This window comes from Sebastes fasciatus, chromosome 14 (assembly GCF_043250625.1).
Source record: "Sebastes fasciatus isolate fSebFas1 chromosome 14, fSebFas1.pri, whole genome shotgun sequence".
In the NCBI taxonomy this organism is placed as follows: Eukaryota; Metazoa; Chordata; class Actinopteri; order Perciformes; family Sebastidae; genus Sebastes; species Sebastes fasciatus.
The window spans coordinates 26,916,590-26,942,912 of NC_133808.1; the positions used below are offsets into that span (position 1 = coordinate 26,916,590).

At 41.0% G+C, this 26,323-nt stretch overlaps 1 protein-coding gene across 3 annotated transcripts in view; it reads right to left on the reverse strand.

Annotated features, from left to right (window-relative positions):
- The window catches only part of dgkg (diacylglycerol kinase, gamma), a 135,099-nt gene that overhangs the window by 108,329 nt on the left and 447 nt on the right, over positions 1 to 26,323 (reverse strand). For all 3 annotated transcript variants that reach the window (XM_074657613.1, XM_074657612.1, XM_074657610.1), the window contains exons 2-3: positions 22,268 to 22,340; positions 15,953 to 16,156 (exon numbers count right to left, since the gene is read on the reverse strand). The gene's annotated coding sequence lies outside the window, so the exon portion shown is untranslated. The remainder of the gene's footprint in view (positions 1 to 15,952; positions 16,157 to 22,267; positions 22,341 to 26,323) is intronic.

Genomic DNA, 26,323 nt, shown 5'->3' on the forward strand with positions numbered 1-26,323 from the left:
TGATTGTGTTGGAGGCGAAAAACACGATTCGCTCCAAGTTTCTACCGCTTCCCAAAGAATGTACAACATGCGCTGATAACTTTCAAGCACTGGTTTGTTGGTGGAACGTCAGAGGAGGGAAAGGGGGCCTGTTGAATGTCAGAGATGATGATGTAACTTGAACATGAGCCACCGGCAATGACAGAGAAAGGGCTTAAACTGCAGCAAAACAAATGGCCCTCAGCTTAATTTGAGAAGGATGAAAATAGCACAATGTTGCCTCTTTTGTGATCAAAAGCAGATTGTTTTCGTCTGGGTTACGTTTCACTGACATCCCCGTTACATACGAGCTGGGAATAACTCAAAAGTTTCCTTAAAAAAGATCTTGTGAAGGATTTGGTTTTATGCTAACCCTGTCTCCTAGAAATTATAGTTTATATAGTAATTATTTCACCACATATGTTGCAACGGGCAGCATAATTGCTGCCTGGATTATTTTCAATGACAACAGGTTTTCCAGTGTAGGAAGTGCTGCATTTTTGTACCGCACGTAAGTCATATGGAGGATGTTGGGATGGATGGACAGGGCACAAAGCGCAGGACTTTAACAACAGAGGAGCCATCTGAATCCTGGTGGTTAGTTCAGACAACAAAACCACTTTGGTTAAACCTGCAATGGTGGATTTGTTTCTTGGTCACTTGGGGACAGCCGGAAGCAAGTTGTGAACCAGCCTGTTCTTATTCCCAGGGCGTTAAATACTGAGGATTTGTCACGGCTGTTGGCGTTCGGTACTGCCGCACCGGGCGTTCCATTAACTATAATGTAAACCCATCCGCGGCAACAGTAAACACTCCAAGAAAGAGCGTTCTGGGAGTGGTGAAGTAGTATAACGAACGAAAGTGACACATCAGGCGGGCGGGAGTGGAGGTGGGGGGTCCAACAAACACAAGGCTTTCATCCAGGAGACCGCTGTTCGTGTCTCGTGCGTCCCGTTACAATCAGCTGTTTGTTCCTGTCCCGTGTTCACAATGTTCAGTATCATTTTCACTGTACAAACGTAGTAGTTTTAATCCCAACCATGTATTTCTTTCCTACACCTAACTTTGTGAGGCCAAGGGTTACCATAGCGGTTTTAATGCCAAATATAAAGTGACGCATGACAAATTGGCAGTAGTTACGCGTTGGGATGAGAACGTTCAAGCTTTCAGAGAACCATTACCTATTTACACATCTAGCAGTTATATCTTATTCAGCATTTGGTTGTTCTTCACCCTCCAGCTTCGCAGCTCCACCCTCTCGTGTCACTTCTGGTTCCAAAAAAAACTACCTGGCGACGGCCAAAATACCAAACTCGAGGCTTTAAAACGGATTCTACAAACCAATGGGTGATGTCACAGTAACTACGTCCACTTCTTATATACAGTTTATGTTCACAATGCAATTTTGTTGTATGGAACATAATTCTTAGGAGACTGGGCTTAAACAGAAGACAGGTTTGTTTATGCATTTATATCTTTATTATCAGAATATTATTGTGACTGTTTTGACTCACGTAATCATTCCTCTCATAAACTAGTCAATTATTGAGATGTCTCTTCTGGGAAAACCACCGTCTTTACAGCAGAACCTAATCATCTCTTTGTTAAATGAGAAAAAGAAAATGAAACTGTGCAAGAAACCTCCTCTACAGTTCCCCTGATTGACTGTTTTATTTTTTTTTCGTTGTTTTTCATCTATCAAACCGTAAGTGTGTGGGTGCGCTATGTGGGCTCGGACACAGGTGGCATTTAACCGTCCAAGTGATCCGATGAGAGGACATCTGGTTTCATCACAGGGAGAAACGACAGTTGCAATATCAAACAAAAAACGCATCATACAGGCACGAACACGGCTAGACTTCAAGAGTGGTTTGTGAGTAGATTTAAAGATGTGATGCTCAGACTAAAGGTTGGAAGGTCACAAGTCAGTCAGTTTCATGAGACACCAGCTACGAGAGAGGGAAAAAAAAGCATCTAATGGTTCTTTGTTTCATTTCTGGAGATCCTCTCTAACCATTGTGGTTGGCTTAGGGGCTCCGCTTTCGTTTCACTTCCTGTAAACTTCACGTTTTCTCGAGCAGCATTTTGAATACGTCACAAACACAGTTTCACCATCAGTATTTTTACAGTTTGTTTCCACGTGTGCAATTGTCCACGAATCCAACGGTCTACACACATCTACCTCACCACCGCATATACATTGTTGACTACATGTTCACCCACGCAGGCACGTCATCACACTAACATTCAATATGACAACTGCAAAACAGGAAGTGGGTGGTAGTAATAAATGGACAGATGCAGTGGCTTGAAGAGTGCAAGGCAGCTGCACGAGCAACGGAGAGAGACAATAACAAGACAACAACACTTGAAAGCTTTTTCCATTCCATTGGTTTCGGCTATTGAGCAATGTTTTTCACCAAGTAACATGACTGATTTCTTCATCCTCGATCACACATGGAAAATAATAGCAGCAGTAGTCATTCACTTCCCCGTCTGTCCAGCCTACTCATCTGAGCTCCATTCATCTGCATAAACACCTCCCCCTCAACGTATGAATCAAATAGTTGACAAAAATCAGTCAGGGACGCTCTCCAGAGCCATCGGTAACATTTGTGCACATTTCATAATGGAGCACGCTCACGGCTGCTAAGTGGCTGACAACTCAATTACCGGAAAGATTGGGTTGTTTTTTTGTACGGCGGCCTTGACATCAAGCATTCATTCCTCCATCGGCTGGCAGTCAGTTCTGAAAAGGCACACACACAGCAGCCTCGGTGTTGCGCTCTCTAGTACTTCTGATTCTGATGGAGGATTATTGAAGAAGCCTCAGACAAGGTGAGTTCATCTCAAAGCATCCAGCTTTCGAGATTTTTGCAGAATAGTTGCAGAAGACTGAAAATGAAAAACTGAAAATGAGACAAAATGTGTTTTTGTGGCAGTAGGAAGTGCTGCATTTTTGTACCGCACGCAAGTCATACGGAGGAGGTTGGGATGGATGGAGAGGGCACAAAGCGCAGGACATCTGCATCCTGGTGGTACACATTTTAGCCTTTTCGCGTGCCATTTCTACACCTCTTCACTTGTCATTTTTACGCCACGCAACAAAACTACGGTAACAGTGGCAGTTAAGTTCACAACAACAAAATTACTTTTCCACAGGAAGGCGTATAAATACCACAACATTACACGGACATTCCATGTGTCATGAGTACGCACTTTAGCCTTTTAGCGAGTCATTTGTATGCCGCGCAAACGTCCGTAGTTTTAGGCAAGAAAACCACTAACTTCGGTTCAGGCAAGGAAACCACCAAGTTAGGTTAAGGGAAAACATCATGGTTGGACTTAAAATAAGTAATTAAACTAAGTAAAACACGTATGGAAACAACGTAACACAACTACAGAAAACACGTCACAAATGCCAGTAAAAACCATGTGACAATCATCATGTGACAATCGTCAAGTGACAACCGTCTGGTCAACAACGTTATCGAACACCAGTCTCCTGGTTAAAGGTGGTTGTCTTTCTCACTTTTTATACCATGTCATTAACTCTGAGTGTAGCATACTGTATATAAATGTGTTTACATTGCAGTCATTACAGGATACATGGCGTACAAAAGACATGCGGAAATCAAGAAAGGTGTACTTATTGCCCGCTATACGCGTCGTGCATTAGCGTGGCATTTATACGCCTTTTCGTACAAACGGGCTGGAAGACAAGAATAACAACAAAACTGCACATTTAAGTCGTAATACATTTCTGTCCTAACAACAAGTGCAGTTCAACACTACAGGTCCCAGAGTTCCGAGTGCAACAAAGACAGAGCAAACTCATTGTTTTAATAAAATCAGGAGCTGCCATTGTTGTTTAGAACGAAAAGTTGCCTCTCCGTGTGGCGTCACACACCTAAGCCACGCCCATAGCTACGAGTAGCTCATCACGGGACGTTTATTGGTCCGTAGCACTGTGGTTTGGACACAAACACTTTACTTGAAGCCTCACAAGATGGATTTTCATGTGGTCTCGTCATCCCGCAATTCTCACGTGTTCTCAAATTATCGCAATAATCCAGCTGCCGTGCAAGGTAATGGGTTTACCGTCTATATAAGACAAATCAGAATCCACTTGGACTCGCCTCTTTTGTCGAGCCGTGATGTTTAACCCGCAGGAAGTCAAGGGCTCATGGGAAATGGTGTTTGTTAAAGGCAGCTTAAAACATTAAATAAACAAAAAGCTATCATCTAAACAAATGAAGAGAGCCTCTTGACATACTGTAAGGCTACATTTTTATCAATTAGAATTGTTACAAATGTCAATGGGATTTTCAATGAGGTTGTCTTACTTCTGAACCAGAACCCAGAAATCACGCTTTCACTTCAGCGCTCTATAAAAACTACCAAATAAGGAGGTAATTACTACATTTAAATACATTTAATGGCTATTGTAGACCCCAAAAATAGGCTTTGATTCCATGAAAATCTTAAGGATTATAACTTTAAAAGGAGAAGAAACCAAGCACAACATTTATGAGGACATGAGAGTTGTGTGTCAGTTTCTCTGCTCTGCCTTTTTATCCTCTGGTGGTTGAACTGCTGTAATGTATGCAGACGATCCAGATACATCACAGCCAGCCAATAATGGGATTTATATTTGGAATATTGAGCAGCCTGGACTTCCTCTGGGGAGAAGAAGCCATAAGGATGATTAACGCTGAGCTATCACTCTGAGCTCCCACTGTGTGTCCACTGTACAAATCTGGTTTTTGATACACAGAGAAAGAAATCTATTGGATTGACGAAGAGCCAGTGTGATTATTATTCTATATTCTCAAAGGATTTGCCAATATAGCTTTAGAAACAGCCTCTCAGGCATCTTGAAATGAAGTCAACATTAACAGAAATTCCCCATTTAAAATCCACTCTGGGACTCAGTTTCTATATTCATAATTAACCAACAGGCTCTGAAAGGGCCGTGATGGAACGGTCTATCGGCTGCTTTAGGAACAGTTTCTTCAACTGTTAATCCCGTGCACAGACTTGACACTTGTGGCCAAAAGGGGAGAAAGTGAATCACTGACAATCAATTTATTGATCGACGTCACCTTGTGTTGGGTGTGACATTTGCAAGATATATTACTTCCTGTTGTCAATGTGTCAATGCAAACGGGAGTAAGATGTAAAGTAACTGTTGATGTGAACGTCCAGCTCGTACTGGACTTCTTTTAACCCTACCAACCTATTGAACATACCAGGACTACTGCCATAGCCCGGCTCCTAGGCCATGACAAATACGGGAAAGGACGCAGTGATTGATTGTAAATTAAATATATTTATTACAAATAAATTAAGGATATACAGAAATAACTACAAATGTGGAGTGTGTCAGTCAGTAACATCAGTAATGTAGATGTGGATGTGTGAGCATGATGAAGTGTGATGTGTTGTGAGTGGAAACTAAAGAAAAGCCAAACAAAGGCAGCCCGGCAGGTTCTGACAGGGATGAGTCCAGGTGAAGGAAAAGAGGGCAGAGCAGCACTTGATTGGGGCTTTTATACTCAGGATGCACCAGCATCAGGTGCTCTGCATCAGGCATCCTCTCCCGTGATACCTTCAAGGACAGAGGGAAAGAATGAATGGCCAAATCCACACTGGCATCTCAGTAGTGAGGCAGGGGCCGTCACACTACCGACTAGAATAAATTACTGTAAGAAACAACCAACATAGCAAAATGTTAACCTGTTTCTTCTCAAAACATTAGTTAGTTTGCATATTGTGTAAAAACGAAATTAGACAGAGCATATGAAGAAATCTGTGTCTCTGTTATCTATGTATTCTATTTTATTTATTTTGACTGTAGAGGCTGGAAAAAGGTGCTATTTTACTGAGGTGTCCTACCCCAATATCTTGTTTTTTTTGTCTTAATTAATTAAAGGACCACTACGTAATATATTTACTGTGATAAATCATAAAATGACCATGATAGGTCATCAGAGATTAAGGAAACAGGCTGAATTGAAATACTGGCTTCTCTGACAGCAATGCTACAGCCAGTATGTTCTCCATCTGTTTTTGTTTTGGCCGGTGTGATCCCGTCCACTGCCCATTTCAACACCCCGTTGCCACATATGAAACAGACTTTCTTGACTTGCAAAATTATCTTTTAAATTGACAAACATCATATGTGCGATTCATGGCGCAATTCAAACAGGATCCAAAAAATATTTGTCTCAATGGGGTCCACCGGAAGGGGAGGGACTTTGCCTCTCTATTGTACTTTGTACGCTACTGCCAAGTTGCAATCACTGTATGTGTGCAGACGCTGCCATTTGTTGACCAACGTCCAACAAAAATTCTCATACCCCTGATTAATGCAGAGGGAGCAATCATTGATGAATGAACAGAATTTATGTTTGACCAAGTAAGAACGCAAACACCAAAGATTTACACACTGATTTCTTAGCAAAAATTAATTTTAGTTTGACTAATAAATTAAAAAATGTCCTTTAACCTTTAAATTACTTTGGTGCAAGCCGAATGTATTGATGCATAGTTAACAAATCAATAGAGCAGGACAACAGCACTGGTTACGAATGATCCATCTTAAAATGTCACCTTATAAACAGGTAGGATCAATATCTATAGCAGTGAAATGATAAATGTACATAATTATCCATCAGTCACTTTTACAACCTTCTCCAGCCCCAAAAGGCCTTCACATCCTCTGCAACTCCTCCTCCTGAGGGGAGAATGGTGATGGTGGCATCATACACTGACTCAAAGGTCAACTTCTGGGCTGACTACTGATGGCTCAGCTGGTGAAAGCATCCAACATCCAAATATCAGGCATTCAAATTCATCCCGAAACCTTTGCTGCTGGTCACATCCTGCACTCTGCATCTCCAGATTGTCCTCTCAAGAGAAACAACAATCAGCATCAGCAAATCCCCAAAAAACCTGACATGAAAGCAAACGGATGGGTCGACTACCGACAGTCAGCATTGGCGTCTTTTAACAATGACCAAGATCGTTCCCTAACCTTAAGCAAGCGTTTATTATTGTAACCATGACAACAAAGGTTCGATATCCTTAACAACGTAGTAATTTGAACCCAAACCATGATCTTTCCCTAATGCCTAGTTCACACTCTACAACTTTAGCCCTGATTTTCCAGTTTTTGGAGCTCCCTGACAAAAGCCCCAGATCAGGGGCAAATCTGCGTTGTCTCTACATTTGCAAATTGGCGCCCGAGCGTTATGTGTGACCTGTTCAAAGACACGAGCCGATGCATCGCAGACACATTCCAGATATCTAGCATGCATAAACTCATGTTTACAATATTTACTGAGGTAATAAATCAAGTGAGAAGTAGGCTCATTTTCTCATAGACTTCTATACAGTCAGACTTCTTTTTGCAACCAGAGGAGTCGCCCCCTGCTGGCTATTAGAGAGAATGCAAGTTTAAGGCACTTCAGCATTGGCTTCACTTCTCAGAGCCAGAGGTAGCCCACTGGTTGGGAGGAAAACTGGAAGCACATTCATTCATTCAGCTGGTCAGTTATATTTCCTGTTTGGGGGATTTGGGCACTACTTTGTTGACTTGAATGGGACTGATTGGATGGTTTTAAAGGCACGAATGTTGTTTCTGATTACAGCATGATGAGCTGCATGTTTTCTATATCCCCCATCTGTTGACTCTCAAATCAAATTACTGCAAATGCAAATAAGTTGGGAAAATGGAAATGTTTAACTATGAAATTATTTATACAGGCTTCATTCAATAATAAAAACAATATGGCCAAACAATAAAGAATGTGTATGTGGTTGATATTCATGTATGTTTTTTTGCTCATTACGTCTTAATGTGGAGCACACAGGCTCTTGAAATCCTCCCAGATGGCCGACTCCTGTGGGCGGATGTGGGAGCTGGGATGCAGAGGAGGCGGTGAAGGACACTAATATCAAGGATGGCTTTGATCGTACGAGGTAAATCCCTCTCTGATGTCACTGAGCCACTTCACTTCTCACATGCCGAATATTAATGGAAAAAAGCACATGCCGTGTAACTCAGTCACGATGGATTGAACACGACATGGAAGCAGGAATTTAGCAACATATTCAAATGAAGGAACTATAATTATTAAGAGCAGTAATGGACTGTGTATTATGCATTATGACTTAAACCAAGTAAATATGAATGTAGATGTGCAAAACTCAGTCTTGACGAGAAAGAGGCAGGTTGAATTAAAAAAAAACATTTAAAATGTAGGTGCATAATGACTAAAACATTGTGTGTAATGATAAAAGACTTAAAAATGAACCCATCAAAAGCTAAGGGAATAATTAAAGATTTAAATAAAAGTAGGGAAAGAAATAGAGTGCAATAGTATAGTATAAATGGTGATGTGCTTATTGATAAAATGCATGTATACTATATGAGAAATGTTCCTTTTTTCACAAAAAGATATTCAGTGTCCTGTGTGGTAGAATCTCCACTGTGTTTGTACAATATGGCCAGTATGTAAAAACTTTGCACTACAACTGTTCATATTAGATCTGTGGCCTCATCCTGCTGACCTCAGCTTCCCAAGCAGCCCCTGAATTATTCAAAGGTTCACTTCAATTATTTAATGTTTAATTCAAAAGAAAATACAGAAATTGGATTTAAAATATTCAAATGCCATTAGACTTCCAGAGATGCTGCCGCTCAAATATGCAACACACACACACACACACGGTAATAACAGCCAAGACTGAACTAAAACAGGGAAAAGCTGAAGTCTATGTTTGACATCTTACTAACGCATTTGTTTGTTTGCATTCTGTTTTAACATGAATGTTTTTATTCTTTCCTTTTTACCCCAGCTACATACGTATGTACCATATTCATTAATTTACTCCCTGTTAATCAATAAACATATTGCAAAGAAGCTAACTAACATTTAGTTGATCATTCAGCACACAATGTTATGATTAGGGATGCACCGATACCAATACCAGTATTGGGTATCGAGTATTGGGTCCAATACTGTGCTCATGTACTCGTACTCGCAAAACGGCTCCGATACAACGGCCCCAATACCACTTTACGGCAGCGTTAACCTCTCATCACCATCTTTCGGGTCCTATCACACGCGCTCACGCTCCACCTCCCCGATGATGCGGGCAAGACCGACCCCGAGGAGCCGGGATCCCACCTCAGCCGACGTGCGCCGGCCCTCACTTTCAGTGCGCCACGGGGTTTTGCTTGCACCCTCTGACTCGTGCGTACTTTAGACTCCTTGGTCCGTGTTTCAAGACGGGTAAGGTGGGTTGCAGACATCGCCGCAGATCCCTGGCGCCCTTTTACGTGGGCCAAGCCTCGCCCTGGCAGCACGACGCGGTTGGGGCGCACTAAGGACAGTCCGCCCCGGTCAACAGTCTCACCGGGAGCCCCGTCCCTCCCCGGCGGGGAGAGAGGGCGCAGCGAGCACTTGGCCACAGCCCTGGGAAGCACCTTCGTCCCGAGCCTTTCCAAGCCAACCTAGAGGCGGTCGCAGCGCACCGCCTCGTATGCGGGACTCCCCAGCTTGCCGTGTGTCGCTCACACCCTCCAGCTGGCTGTTAACGAGGGTCTTTTGGCACAGAGAAGTACTCGTATCGGTACTCGGTATCGGCGAGTACCCAAATGTAAGTACTTGTAAAGTACTTGGGTAAAAAAAGTGGCATCGGTGCATCCCTAGTTATGATCAATACAGTAGGGAAAAAATATTAACTCCACAAATTCAGACAATAAAATTATAATGATCCATTTTAGCCCTTGATTTTAATTATACATTTGCATGTACATTAAAACTGCACTGATCAATATTTTCATATTAAAAACTCATGGTGTAATGTGAAACCTGTCGCTCACAGAGATGAACCCACAGAGAATTATCATCCAGTTCACCTCAACGCTACAGAGCATTTTATATTTTGGTTAACTGTACGGTTTTGGCTCATACTCACTATTCTCATCAGCTTTGTTTCCAGCCCCAGCATGCAACGCTTTCCATTAAAAAAAAACACAGTACACTACCTGCTCAGCAGCAAATTGCAGACAAACACAGTTAGAGACTATCTGGTGAACATAGTGGAGCATTTAGCAGCTAAAGAGACAGATATTTCCCTCAGGAGTTGGTGTCTAATACTCAGTTTAGTATTTGCCACAGGTAACTTTTACATTGACTCTTATGTACATTACTCTCAGACTGTGTATAAGGAACAATAGGGACTGGTGGGGGAACAAGATGGGCTCATGATGATGACATTGGACGTTTTATCTTTTCATTTCACGGCCGGCTCGGCAGGTCAAACAGCCCAAACTCCTGCTGCTCAGGTGACCAGTTGGAGCCTCTGGCGCTACATTGCCTCAATACCTGCACACGTATTTTTCTGCTACGTGGTTTTGTATTCTTATTTCCTTCCAAGTCATATATTTTTTATTAAGCTTTGTAGTATTTAAAAAAACATTTCTCACACCCCCTAAAACACAGTTTAAAGGCCTTTCATAAGATGTGTTATAAATTATTTAGTGGCATCTGAACCAATTCAGACAAAACTGTTGGTCACTCCCGAGAAAGGCGGTATAGGATAAAGGTGAAAGATTCAATTGTTTCATCAAACTGTAGGTCTGCATCCTGAGGGTTTTTTCCTCTTTTTCTCACATATAAAATTCACCTTTCTTAACCTCACCCTCTCAAAGGGTGTGAAGGCAGGAGCAGCATGCTCCCTTCAATGTGAAAAAGAAGTGATATGAACAGATGCAAGCAGCCAACAGCAGAGGTTTGAGGTTTATCTGTGACATTCGCAGACAGTGGACATCTGGGCAGACTGTAAAGACGGCGGCAGGCTGGCAGAGGTCAATGCCCCAAAACGGAAATGTCACAAAGACCTTTGTGCTCACAACCATTTCACATTAAAATCAGTCATTTGCCATTTTTTTCCATGATCCCCAGTGTACTGTACAGACACCCACAATCACGCAAGGAAACACACAATTATACTGTAGACGCACACACACTATCTGAGGCAAAATAAACAGAACTGCATCACAATAGTACGCTTACATCACAATTCACAACTTGGATTTTCCATTTTCCCATCAGAGGTGACATTATCAGCTGGTTGCTCAACAACTATCGGACAGATTACCATAAAATTTGGTACAGACATTCATGTCCCCCTCAAGATGAATTTTCTTCTAGCGCCATCATCAGGTCAAAATTTCAGTTTGTCCAGCACTTTGGTTTATGACCAAATACCTGCAAAACTAATGACATTCCCATCAGCCTCAGGCTACATCCACACTAATACACTTCCGTTATAAAACGCCATTCAGAGAAGCATTTTAGGGCTGTTTCAGAATTAATCTCCATCCATACTACCATGCCTGAAAACACATATCACATGACCATTCACATACACTGGGCATGTGCGTGTCGGTGTAAACAGGAAAGAACCGCAATGGCGACGAGTAAGACCAGTAAGATTTCTTTGCTTAGACTGACGACGAGGTGGAGCTGTTACTGAAAGTAACACACGAGTATACGGCGTTCAACATGGCAAAAAACACAACAGATGTTGTTTGTTTTCTTAAGGTTCACGTGATGGGTCCGTCCAGATTAAAACACAACCCTGGAGTTTTAAAACTAAAACGGGGTCGGCAGCGATTTCAAACGTCTCCATTTTAGGGGCTCGAAAACGCCAGAGCAGTGTGGATGCTATAGGCATAAACATAGCAAAAGTTATGCGTTTTAAAATGCAAACGTATTAGTGTGGATGTAGCCTCAGCTGTACTTTCTCGAGGCTTCAAAACGTCAGTCCACAAACCAATGAGTGACATCACGGTGACTACGTCCACTTGTTATATACAGTACAGTCTACATTTACAGTCTACATTACTGAACATCTTCTATCCAACTGATGAAAAGTCCATGACCTTGCAATGCCCTTTCTTTGCAAATGTCTTTTAGTTTAATCAAGCTAAATCACTTTTTCCAACACACCAGAAATAAGATGATGATGATGCCAACCCAAACATTTGTCCTCATATCACAAGTAGACAAGCTGTGTCGTGAGAGGGAAAACAGAAGGCCGAATGGGCAATTAGTGAATTAGTGAATCCCCAGCTGAATGGCCATGTGATTAGTTTGGCCCTTAAGCCTTATGTGATCATCCTGGATCATTTTCTTTCATTTCCGCTGCTGATCATAGACGTATTCCAGCTGCTGGGAGTAAACACACTGATGTACTGTTCTCCATCGTGCAAAAGCTGCGCTCCTAATGTGATTAGCATGCTTTAGTGTACCAGCCCCACTGTGGAAGTCTAGATAACCAATTACAGACGGGAAGGCAACCCTAACGGAAATATCCCCACAAACTGAAGTGTTGAAAAAAGGAAATAAACATAAACAGTGAGGGCAGATATATACAGCATTGTTGATAGGTGGTGGAAAGAGGACAAACAACAGTGTTTGTTTAACACTGACGATGATACAAGCATTGGTTTATTTACTCTCCTCAGTGGAGACACTGCTCACTTTCATTAAAATGCCTCTCTGCTAGTCCTCTTGTGAAGAGGCACATACGGTTAAATCAGAAAGATTTCGAGATGGGCTCAAACTATTTCCTGAGGAACTCGAGTGATTCAAGTAAGAAAAATGCTCAAATTCTTTGCATCAAAGATTCATAATCATGGATCTATTTTAGAGCAGATGAGTGCATGGGAAAAAAATGTCCCTGTTGCAAAAAGAGCTGATGCTCAGACTCAGTCTCCGTGTCCACCTGAAGCCCCTGCACAGTCTGAAGGTTTGTGGACCCATCCACCCAGCCCGTTCTCCTCCTTACACTGATTGTCTCTCTATAACAAACAGTTGATTCATTCTAAAACTCTATTTTATAATATATAAAAGTCATTTACAGATTTGACAACTCACGTCACCAGTTAGATTCGAACATGGAGTCAAAAAAAGGCGCTGACACCTCAGAATAACCAAGATTTCTCCATTTCCAAACACTGTTTCAGTGTTTCTACTGGATGATCGTGTGATTTCACAGATCAGAGTTGAACAAACTTGAATCCACTTAAAAACAGGAAGTGCGTGCTTCAATGCGTCAGTCATACAGGCTTCAATTTGAAGTGAATGGATACATGATATATGAATATATGCAGCGCTGAAGTGTAATAAGAGCGTACCATAAGTGCCTCAGTACAAGAGGATGCAAACCCTGTTTATAAGGCGGCACTTTGTGAAATCATGTTACCTCGACAGAAGCATTTCTGTGGCCAGTAAAGTGCAAAGCTCATTTTTCATCGGAGTGTTGGTCTCACACACATACATCCTCCATATTATTATAATGTTAATGTTCAAACACAATCACACCCTAATTAACAGAACAAAAAGTAGACTGTGTTTACAAGCGACTTTCTCACTAAATTTAGCAACTTTTGGAGCTACTGCTTTTGGTTTTCGATTGAATCATTTTTAAAATCTAGTGTACTCTTGCTTGTTTTGTCAACATTACCGACCCGACCTTTAATATCTCAAATTAGTGGTTCCCAACCTGAGGGTCGGGATCCCTCACAAGGGGTCGCAAATAAATCTGTAGGGTCTCGAAATGTTTAACAGAAGTCGAAAATATGTATTTCTGCAGCACAGATATACTTGTTTTTGTTCAACTTTCTTTGCTTTTTTTCCTATAAAATACTGGCTGATGTTAGTTAAACAGGTCATAACCAGCAGACATATGCAACTGGTGACGAGCTGCAAGTAGACATTGTTTTGTTTTACGGGGTCACAAGCCAAAAAGGTTGGGGATCACGGTCTTAAGCAAGAGAAGATCCAGCCAGCAAGATCAGTCATGTAATGGGGTTTTAATCCTTTATAGGACAAAGCTTTCGAAGTATCATCTGCATAAGTTTGAGTATGAAGGATTGAATATTGTTCATTATATAAAACTGTTGCCCTGCACGTCGCAGGCTTGGAGTGAAACCTGCTGGAGACTTTTTCTTGTTAGTCGTATGACGACTCGAAAAGTGACAGAAATAAACTCACAAGAACAGCAGACAATGGGAGAGCTTGGAGAGACCTTCGGCTCCCTGTAAAGGTAATAATTGGGTTCTTGTTATTGGTTTTCCTCAACTGAATTAGGCGCACCATAGTCAGCTGCCTACACACCATAGGAATGGGAAGACTTGACAGTGGCTGCCAAGTCTTCTTCCAGGATCGCTGTGTCTCAGCAGTTTTTAATTAAAACGCTCCATTTGTGCCACCTATCCCAGCTGCCTGGGAGAGGAAATACAAGAGAATAAATTACTGTATCCATTCCTGCTGGCTAAGCTCTGCTGTTTCACAACATTTCATTAGGACTGATGCGCCACTTTTAAAACTACATCTGGGGGATTGTTTACCGTTATTGACGAAATGCCAATTTAAAGAAAAGGCAGAGGATGCAAACAGTTCTAAATATAGCTGAGGTATTATTTTAACTGTGAGAAGAGGGTGAATAAAGTGGAAATTGACGGATGGACAATTTCAGCCTCATAAAACAATGTATATTCTTTCAAACCAGTATTTTCCCGATCTATGACATGCACAAGAAACTCTCTCCACGTTTCCTCCATCATATTGATATCATATTTTGGTGTCACACATACACAAGCAACACATTGTAGTGCACGTACAACTTCTGGTGGTCATTAACACCAGTGCAGCTTGTCTTCACACACAGACTGACAGGAAGTGCTGTCATTTGCTCAAGTACATACTGTATGTTAAATTCATCTGCCTGAAAACAGAGTGAGACACTGAAAAACTTTGGGTTTCACTTCACTGTGTTATTTAAAGGCATATTTCTGCAATCAGCAGTCAGCTCGTGGTTCAATCTGATACAGAGGTCATTTCAGTACACTGACAATACTTTTAAAAGGCAAAATGCAAATGTAAACAAAAAGGTTGAAACCTGCCATTGCTTCTCAACTTGATTGACAGGCGGTTTGTAACAGGTTCATAACTTCAATTGTGATTCACTGAGAAACACACAAAATGCTGATTTTTAATCTCTTAATTATGTATTTGAGTATATTTTACATGTATGTGGTCAAAACAAGACCATGCTAGCAGCTCTGTGAAGCTGTACTTAGGCACTGTGATGCTTTAAGCTAAATGCTAATGTCATGCTTACATGGCATGCTGACAATGGCAATGCTAAAATGGTGAAGTTTAGCAAGCATAATGTTTACCATGCTCACCATTTTAGTTTAGTGTAGTAGTATGCTAACATTTGCTAATTAGCACTAAACACAAAATACAGCTGAGGCTGATGGTAATGTCATTATTTTTGCATGTATTCATATTTTGTCATATTTTGACCTGATGATGGCGCTAGATGAAAAGTCAGGGAATCACAAACGTTACATTACAATTCATCTTGAGAGAGACATCAATGTCAGCCTATATTTGTTATGATATTTCAGTCTGGACTGACACTAGGATCCCTAACAGTCTGTCGCCAGTAGGGATCGCAAACGGAGGCGTACACGGACAACTGTGGATACCATGGACGTGTAGTAGTTCTGTTTATACTCTCCGCTTGGAGGACGCATTCCACAAATGCACAGTAGATTGTTACGCTACCACCTGTAGCATAGTAGCCGAGCTTATTTTATGCAATAATCCCAAATGAAATGGAAAAATCTCAGTTTTTTTGTCCCATGCGATTCTAACTTTCTGTTTGGCCTACAAAAATGCGTCATCCCTGTAGCACTCTATTGTGATCTATTTTTAGCTCCAAGATTCATACCATCTCATTTTTGCATCTCAAAATATTGTGCCACAATTTACAGGCCTCTGAGAGCCATTCGTCAGTCTACTCGTCCCTCCAGGAGGGAGCCGCTTCTATTATCGTTTACCTCCTGTCACACTGATGGCCATCACTGCACACTGCATTGCGAGGCTTTTTTTCCCCCCCCTGCAGCGCTACACAGGGGCTGTGTTCTCCTCTTGTCTTTCTCAGGCTCCTCACCTTCTCAGTCATGTTAGACTGATTGCACCTACTGAGTGAGGGGGGGGGGGGAATTGACGCCCTATCTCCTCAGGAACCTGACATTAAGCTGCTGTGAGTGAGAGAGAGAGAGAGCGAGAGAGAGAGAGAGAGAGAGAGAGAGAGAGAGAGAGAGAGAGAGAGAGAGAGAGAGCATAATTGCCTTGTAATGGTTGTTGTTTATTAAGACCAGTGGCTCAACATCTATTGTCTTGAATGAAATTTAAATGAAGCTCTCTGGAGTGCCGAGCATCTCTGTCGATCCTTCATTAACATTTTGTACGTATGAAAGCGGCTGAAGAGCAGCTGAACACTGTAAAACACCCCTCATTCATCTTCCCGTGGACGTGACATAAACACACCAGGCTTCTCTTTGGTTCGTCTGACTCATTTGCCCTGACTGAGCACATCATTACACCCAGTAAATCAATTTCACATACATTCAAACAAGAAAGAGAGTGCACCAGATATACCACGGAGACACGACGACAGAAAGCAGAACCATTCTGCTCTGACCTTTCAGCTCAGTCGTGATGAGAGTCGACATACTGAGGGACTCTTGTCTTGAAATATTGATGTTAGAAGAATAGAAGACAGAAGAATAATGAGCCAACAAAACAAAGAGGTTCATCAATGTGGCTCAGATAAAGAGATGACGTCAAAACACAAAGCAAACAGCTGTAACCTATTTGAGCTGCTCATTCAGAAAATGGTGATTCAGAAAATGGAAGCATGGATGGATGGATGGATGCATGTGATTTTCCCATGGTTGGATTCTTAAACATTAACTCATTTTGCTCTTCTTCTTGAAATATTTCATGGTGTCAAATCTGACTTCATTCCCTTAGACAGAAATGCAAACATTTGCTTTTGTACTCATCCAGCAACATGACAACCCTGTCTCTTACAAAATTACTTTCCCATACAGCTAAACTGTATTCCCAATTACGTTTCAAGGGAAACGTATTTTCTCCCAGATTGTGGTTGCATTTTTAAACACGTGGTTACCGTTGTTTCCGTCTGACTATTAACCACACCCACATTCTCTTAAATAATCATAATCATTTAAATTGTGTGTTTTTATACAAATAACCACTATAGATGACAAAAACAAAGTACAGTACAGTACTGTGTACAGTACACTCCCACCCCCCAAAAATAGGGCTCTCCCAGACGCTGCGGTGTAATTCGAACTCTGGAATTTACCATGCATATAATGTTTTTTATGTAAAATATATCAAACATTGAATGACATCAGATCTAAAATGTTATTTGTTCATTTAGCGCATAGATGTCAAAAGTGGCAGACAAAAAAAATGCTTGCCTGCCACAGTGGCTGGCAGTGAAAAAAGTTAATTTCAGACCTTGTTTATCCGCCTTCCCATGAGATCGGGTTGTAACACTAAATACTGTACTCTCTTCAAAGTAAAAGTCCTGTATTCAAAATATTACTTATGTAAAAGTATGCACGTATTGATGAACATACTTAGAGTATCAAAAGTAAAAGTACCCATTATGCATATGTCAGTAACAGTGTTACATTTTTATACAATACTGAATTCTGATGCATTAAAGTAGAAGTAGAAGTTGGCAGATGGTCTATTTTCCAGTGGAAGTGGTTCGTCGTGCAGTATTAGAATGAATGAAAGCAACATGGCGTGTTCTGAAAGGAGGAAGGTCAGTCAGTCTTGATATCTCTAGCCTGGCTGTGTGTACTAAAATCTGTTTCTAAAAAGGAGAGGAATGACCTGAATAGCTGGAACAAAACTACAAAAACACTGATATTATCCTGTATTACAAGAGGCACATCTGCTGAACCCACCAGACATTAAAGTCAAGCATAACAAAACGTGACTTTTTTCTCACAAGATGGAAAATCTCCGGCATGTATCAAAGACATTCTGCTTCTTTTCAGGTTTGACTGCAGGCCCAGGGTCTGCCATTTCTCTGCCTCTTCTGGTGCCTCCTCAGCTCAAACACAGCACACTCTCACTGGGATCGCAATTAATGTGACGCAACCGGGCTCTCTAAACAAACCACACTGTGCTGCTTTGGAGCAATATTCAGTTTATATTTCCAAGAATAGATGCGGTAGCTACCATGTAATACGAATCTGGTGACGTTTAAGAGAAGCGCAGATGCCTGCAGTTACGTACAAACAAGAGGGAACTGGAGGGGCTGAGATGAAAGGTTGAAGAAAGGAAAATACACCAGTTCATCGCAGATATGTCCGTTTTCCACTCGGCGAGGGCTATCAATAGACCTCGCTTTGGGAACCTCTGATTCCATCATGGGCTTGTTATGCTGTTTTGTCTCCATGACAATTTCCTTTCAAAGAGAATGCTACAGCAAGCTAATTTCCAAAAATATACACACATTGATCCGGAAGGACTGACGGGGCAGCTAAGGTCTCCTGGTTCAAACCTCATTTCCTGGGGATTGTCCCTCGTCTCTGTCCCAGGGTCTTCCATTTGGACTCGGACATAGCCAGGGTTTTAAAAATACTGACGTCAGGACTCCGACTTAACATTAAAAATTCAACATCAGGGAAACATTGTCCATCAACTCTGACAATGTTTGAGCACCAAGCATCATTGATGTAAACACATAGTCTACTGCCTCTCGTCTCATTGGAGTCCGGCGCTCCGCCCTTCAAGTGCAATAGCTAGGGATGCACCGATTTATCGGCTGATAGTCGCCTTGTTGACTGCCATCAGCCTATCGGCAAATAAGATGACATTCGCCGATGGCAGGCCGAAGTTAATCTGTTGTGTTGCATCAATTTTGTGCCAGGTAAATGTTGTGTTGGTTATTTGCGGTCGGTCTCGGACAACTGTAACCAGCTGCTGATTCTGAGAAGTCACTGGCTGGATACGACTCTGGCATGAAGACGTGTGCCAGCGCACATGTGGTTTGTTTACAAATAAAAGTGAAAGAAAAAGTTGCCCGTGTGGGAGTATTACACTGCCTCGGAGAAAGATCAGCGACAAGAACGTTGTTATGTTCAACGACAAATGAAGCAGTAAAACAATGGCAAAGATTTCTTAAAAATAATCGCTGCGGTCTGGACGGGAACGAACCTCGTGTGTATGTAATGTGTCACTAGAAATGGCTACCCGCTGCTAGCCTGACCCACCAGATGGTTTGTTACACAGAACCATGTGATAAGCCGTCAATAGAAACTGTTTGGAAAAGGGCAGGCACTTTCAAAAAATACTTGGCAGGTGATTGGATGAACCGTCTGTCAATCAAAGTCTTGCCGAAGCCAGTCGGTAGAAGAGTGATCGAGACAAGCCTTCAGAGCCGTTCTTTGTTCTTATTTCAATGAAGAAATACTCTCCAATTCTCATATAACTGATGCTATTGCAGCAGCTATGCTAACCTCTTTAGGAGCTGCCATTGTTGTCAGTCACCTTTCCGCGTCACACACAACCAAGCCACGCCCGTATCTGCCAGTAGCTCCTCACAGGATGCTGATTGGTGCTGTGCAAGGTAAGCCTGCTGCAACTGGAGGTTGATGAGAGAGGGCTCATCACTATGAGCAACCCCTTTGTCAGTCAGTCAATTGATCCATTGTGAAAATAAAACATATTGATTAATGCAGCTTTAAAGAAGTCTAAATACTACCAGGATCAACATGAACAGAACATGACCCTGGTCCAGAGAAGCATGGCTCGGTCCATAGAGTGATGATGATGCTACCTTCCTGTGACTGTGGCATTCTTATTTCTTTGTACCAAGAGGGGGAGTAGGTTGGAGGGGTGAGGGGGAGTTACGCAATGCAAGACATGACAGGGTGAGATGCTGAGTCTGTTGTGGCAACCCAGAGAGGAAACAGTGGCAGGCTTCATCAATAGCTCTGCAGCATACGACTGACTGTTAACACTGTTAACATTCCCATCCACCATTACTACACTACAGGCTGAGGCTGGAGTTCACTGCCTGGTCAGGTCACAATCGTGTGCTACAGCTTGCACCTCATGTAAATTTAAAATGTGGCTCCACACAGCAGTTCATTTAACACTGTGTCCGTGAAATAAACTGGATAAATAAAAGAGAGGTGAAAGCAGCACCAAGCTCTTTGTTTGTATTTTAAACCTGTGTCAGTTTTGTCTTCGACCGAGCTGTGGGATGAAGCAAACAGAAGGTGTTTTACTGCCATCCGCTCGTCTCTTCATTAGAATGCAGCACCAGCCTGCAGCTGCACGCAGAGCGGAGAGAGAGGAATGATGAAACCAGAGCTAAAAATAGCTGCCTCCCAGGATCCCCCCTCATACGGCACTGTAAACACTCAGAAAGCCAGCGACAGGCAGCACCAGCCAAGGTCTGCCTGCCTCTGTGTGTGTGTGTGTTGGACACATTGCAGTCTCCCCTCCCCTCCTCAGTCATAAACCAGTGTTTGGTTTGGCAAGCATGCATCATCGAGCTGCTGTACAATTAAAGCCATCTGTGGGGTTTTTACTCGGAACGAGTCTGGGGGACGTTGCCGCCTCGCAGCTCTGCAGCAAACGCAAAGCAATCACCTTGAAGTACAAATCACCGCCAGGTAGAAATCTGCATTATGCTAGCATGACAACAGGACAGTCACCTTTATCACAAGGTCAGTTATTACACGACAGGGTGTCCCACCTTTTACACACTATAAGCAAACAGTGTCAAAGTCTGTAAACATATACGGCCAGGTCCTGCTAATCTCAGAGTAAACTAGGCGGCATTATAAAATAAGCTGTTATGAGACTGTAGCCGATTCTGTAGAAATTTGATCACATAAACGCCAGAGAAGAAATAATTGTGTAATCCAATTTAAAGCTAACTAGCATTAAAAGGTGCAACAAATCTGTATATAGGCTTACATGTAATCACTTACAATCCAGACACCAGGATGGTTGGTGCGCCTCTATTCAATGCAAATTAAATCACGGTGATGACGTGACAATACAATTAACCTCAAAGCCCCACACAACAACAACAACAACAACAACAGCTCCTCATGACTGAGGAGGACAACATGTGCACTGCAGCCTGGAGACGTCAGAGGAACCCCTGGAGATATAAACTGTTAACGTTTGGGCCAGATGAGCTTTTAACAGCCTGAACCAAAAAAAAACTGCAGAGCAGCTTCACCACATTCAACCCAATGTTTGTTTGTTTGTGCTGGATGCAGATTTAGAGTGTTAATACCCCTGATCAATGAGAGCAGGAGGCTACACGAGGGATGAAAAAGGCTATTATATGCTTTAAATCGATTCAACACGACAACCTAATGAGCAGCAAAAAAAAAAATAGTCGTACAATGACTCCAGAATTATCATATTTCAAGATTAAACATCCACCGCAGACGTAAATGAATCGGTCTGTGCTGTGGTTCACAGTACATCCATAGATGAACACGTTGACTGCAATGGACTCTGTACTAAGGTCCACTATTCCCACGCAGGCATCAGGCCACACTGTGCATCTAGTGTGTAAGCAAATAAGTTACAGGTCAATATTTATCGGTGATTGGCTGAGTACATCGCTGGTTGTTGTTTGTGGGTGATTTTTGGGCGACATTCGTAATTTTATTTTGCTAATTTATTGGTTCGACTCTGAAGAACGAGAGCAGCTCTGAGGCATATAGCAATATAGCAGGGGAAACTATGTGTAGAGCCGGCATATTTTCACACCTAACTCAGTGAAACAAAGGTTTATTTCAACTGAGCCAGAGATTGTTAGAAAGACTAACCAAGGCAGTTTTGATGAGTTTTATTTAGTTTCTGTCGAGTTTGAAAGAAGTGTGTTTTACGATACTCCGCCACTAGAACAAAAAACACCACTCTCCACCTTGTTACAGAGTTTCTCTCTAACTACAGCCAAATTCACACTCACCTTAGCATGTGGAGAAGCTTGACAGGCAGCGAACGGTCAATTTTAATATGGAAAAACTCACCTGTTGTTGGGCTTCACCAAACACAGCATCCTTTGCACCTGTTTTGTATCCAGTCTTGGCCGATTATAACGTTCATGTTTCCTCCTCACTTCCTCAGTTCCTTGGATCTTTTTAATCTTGTCTAACTAACTAACTAATAATCTGTCAATCACACATCAATAACTGATTTACAGGAGCTGATGGCACGATCACCAACACATGGAAAGACCTTGCACACCTATGGTGCAACAACAAAAGTGATTTCACTTCACTTACCTGATTAGACTTCTTCTCAGGACTGTGTGGGTGCGTACAAACTGACTGACATCTCTCCAATCAGCAAGAACACCTGTGGGGATGTACAGGATACCTATTACGTTAGAAATTCACACGTTTTTGTACCTTTAAAACAGCATTTTGTTGGTGTAGGTAGAAATCTTTAACTGTAACATACAGTACCACAAAAATTAACTGTAAAAATCCTGAACAACTCCTAAAAATGTTGGGTCTACCTTGAAGTTCATGTTCACAAGTCTATAAATGGGACTCATCCACAGTTCTACTTTAAACAGGCTATAAAAGCTATTCATGGAAGCAGTCTGTCATTAAAGATAAACACAAAGTCAGCTGCTGTCCAAAAACATTTTAAATATCAGTCCCATCCAGTCGTCCGTTCTGCATTCATGTGGTAACCTAAAAGGACTGCCTCTCTTTTGTGCATGTCGGTGCAATAATACAGCCTTCATGTTCTCAGATCCACGATGGATCAGAGATCATAGAGAAACTGAGGGAGACGGGTTTCCATGGCAATACTGTTTCTTTTCCCTTCTCCCCAGCTTTGACGTCACATCGGGCTCCCTGGTAAACCTTTAGCACAAAGGTGTGTATGCACAGACGAGAGCAGGATGAATACAGAAATGTGTGACTGCAAAGATCCATATTCACTGTGAAAGTGGTGTGAATCATCCAATGACTGTTGAGGCAGTAGCTCCCATTTCTCCATACTGGCATGCTTACTGTAATACTACTGTGCGTCTTCCATTTATCTTATCGCTCATGTTTTATATACACAACTGCTTCAATAATCTCCTTTAAGTGTTTTATCTTTCATTCAAACTAAACAGGAAAAAAAATCCATTTTGACTCCCTACTTCTAATGTTTTATATAATAATGTTGATATCAAACCAGGCATGAAAAATACTGCCAGCTGCTTTTAACTGATGCTGTTCCTTTAGTGGTGTACTTCAATCAGCTTGTAGAGGTTATTTGGTTGTATAAACTAAGCTGTACCCTAGTTTAATACTTTGTGTACAATACTGCCATCTTGTGGTTTCCAGTGACACTTGTATTTGTAGGTTGTTTGTGAATCAAACAGACAGAAAAACATCAAACAGACAACAGAAAATGAACCCAACACAAAAGCCCTGTTAATATACAGTAGTTATGTGATATTAAGTCATTTTAAAGCACTTTATACAGTAAATGTTAAAATAATCAACTCTATGGGTTTATGTTTCCCATCTGGAGCTTTACTTTAGAGCTTTACTTTTCTTTTGATAACAGGATATTATTAAGAATCATTATTGTTTTATAATAGAGGTACTGGGTCATTCCTGTCCCCATGAATTACTTCCTCATATTTTCTTTGAAATGTGTCAAATCTTTATAACAAATGGCTTAAATTATATATAAAGGTCTTCTTTATAACACAAACAAAGAATATTGCAAATTAAAAATACTTTTTTTTACTTTACTGAGTTTTTGTTGATACATGTACTCGATTTAACCATGTTCCCAGTGCAAAGTAAGCAACTTCTACAAGAACTATAAGCCATGAAATTATAAAATACGCAAAATATTCTTTAATTAATGTGTAGTCCATGTTAAACTCTCTCTGATTATATGTATCAGGAAGAACTGTAGTTGTTTAATATTTTACCATTTTCATCATTTACTTTGTGATGAAGAATGACAAATATTGTCCACAAACCCTCACAGATACTGCATTAAGCATAAAAAATATGCTAATTTGGATAGCCCTATATACAGTATCTGTTGATCCTGCCGTACGTTATCCTTCTTTTGATAACTAGGAATGAGAATAAGAAATGATAAATAATATAGAGGAAACAGATGCATAGAAGAAAACAACTCGTCATAACATTTGAGATTTGGCTCATTTTTGGCTCCAGCACGGCGGGGCGCTTTCCCTGCATAGACCTCAGGTCCAAATTAAGGTCCCAGCAGGTCCGTCAGTGCGTGTGCCAGGTGCACGGCGTAAAGGTGTGAACGAAGGTGCATGTGTGTGGCAGGTGTGTGAAGGAGGCTGTGAGGATATTGTGAGAACTGAGGGTGACGTGGGCAGGGAGCCACATCACAGAGACACGACCTCTCTGCAGTGGGTCTCCTCAGAGGACAAGAGGGTGACAAGAGACCAAAAGCAAATGTATCTCGTCCAGCTACGGCAGCATCTCTCTCTGGATGAGAGGCTTTCATGTTGACTAAGAAACTTACATCCTGGATCTGATGGAACTTTAAGTTTGCTTTTTTTGTGCCGTTTCTCGTGTTTCAATATCTACTTGGTCATTTTAACAGAAGATATTTAGATATTTCAAAATAGGACAAGCACAGGTGTAATTAATCAAATTTAATTTCATTTAGCTGCTTCAGTTCCAGGTTCATGGGACAACTTATTATGCATTTAGTTATATTGTGTTCCATGCCATCTGTAAACTACTTTGCTTTAGACATGAGCTTGATAAAGTCCACTGCAATATTATCAGATATGTTGCATCGACAGGATAGGTGAACTTTTTTTTTCATGTGTATAGGCATAATGGCTTTGTTCCTGGTGGGGTCAAGTGGAACAACATAAAAGTTACAAAATGCCATAAAAGGGATTAACACAAATGCAAAAGAAACTGCCTCGTTTTTAAGCTTTGTAAGGATGCAGTTTTGAGACATAAAGGGGTTTATTTGCCTGAGGAATGGAAGGGTCTTATCTTCAAATATGCTTGTATTGTGCACTTTCAGAATAACAAGTGATATGACATTTGATGTAAAGCAGTCATAATATTTTAAAGTTTGAAAGGATAGAGGATATAAAGAAATATAAAACAATCAGTCACAGCCACTTTGAGGGACAGACCGATTCTGAAACGCATATTTACTATTTGGTTAATTACATATTGTAAACATTTGTATTTTCTTTTCTTTTTTAAAACATGAAACATGTATTGCCACATGTGGGAATTAAATTACATGACAGCTCGAATTTATTTTAAATATTACTATTTTAAAAGTTAATTATCATGTCACAGAAACCACTGAGAGTGAATCTTGTGTTTTGTATGTTATTATCATACTGTCTATCGGTGATGTGTAGGTGTTTTTTTACCGGTGCTCTCCACAGGTCTGACACCTGCGGCCCGCCAGCCTGCTCACATCCCCCGGTGACCTTCAGAAGACAATAACCTTGTGTTTTTTAGGTTAATAATGTACCCAAATTCACGAATATGTAGAATATTAGCTACAGACATACTTGTAATCTTCCGTCTCAACATCTGCTGTCACAAGTTAACCTTTGGTTTCTGTAAATTGTCCAGCTAATGCAGGGGTCAGCAACCTTCATTATCAAAAGAGCCATTTTAGGCAAAAAAAAATCTGTCTGGAGCCGCAAAACATTTGAGCATTGTGATGAAGGTAACACAGTTTATAGTCTAAGTATATAGTACATAAGTCTAATGCAGTGAGGGCCAAAGAGCAAATGTACTACGGAGTATTAGGGCCACATTGAGGGAAAAAACATCTGAGATTTACAGAATAAAGTCATAATATTATGAGAAAAAAGTCGTAATATTACAAGAATAAAGTCATAACTTTACAAGAAAATAAATAGTAATAATACGAGAATAGAGTCATAACTTTACGAGAAAAAGTCGTAATATTACGAGAATAAAGTCATAATATTACAAGAATAAAGTCATAACTTTACCAGAAAAAAAGTTGTAATATTACGAGAATAAAGTCATAATTTTACAGGGGAAAAAAATCGTAATAATACGAGAATAGTCATAACTTTACGAGAAAAAAGTCGTAATATAACGAGGATAAAGTCATAACTTTACAAGAATTTTTTTTAATAATACGAGAATAGGGTCATAACTTTACGAGAAAAAAAGTCGTAATATTACGAGAATAAAGTCATAACTTTACGAGAAAAAAAGTCGTAATATTACGAGAATAAAGTCATAACTTTACGAGAAAAAAAATCTTAATAATACCAGAATAAAGTCATAACTTAACGAGAATAAAGTCATAATTTTACGAGA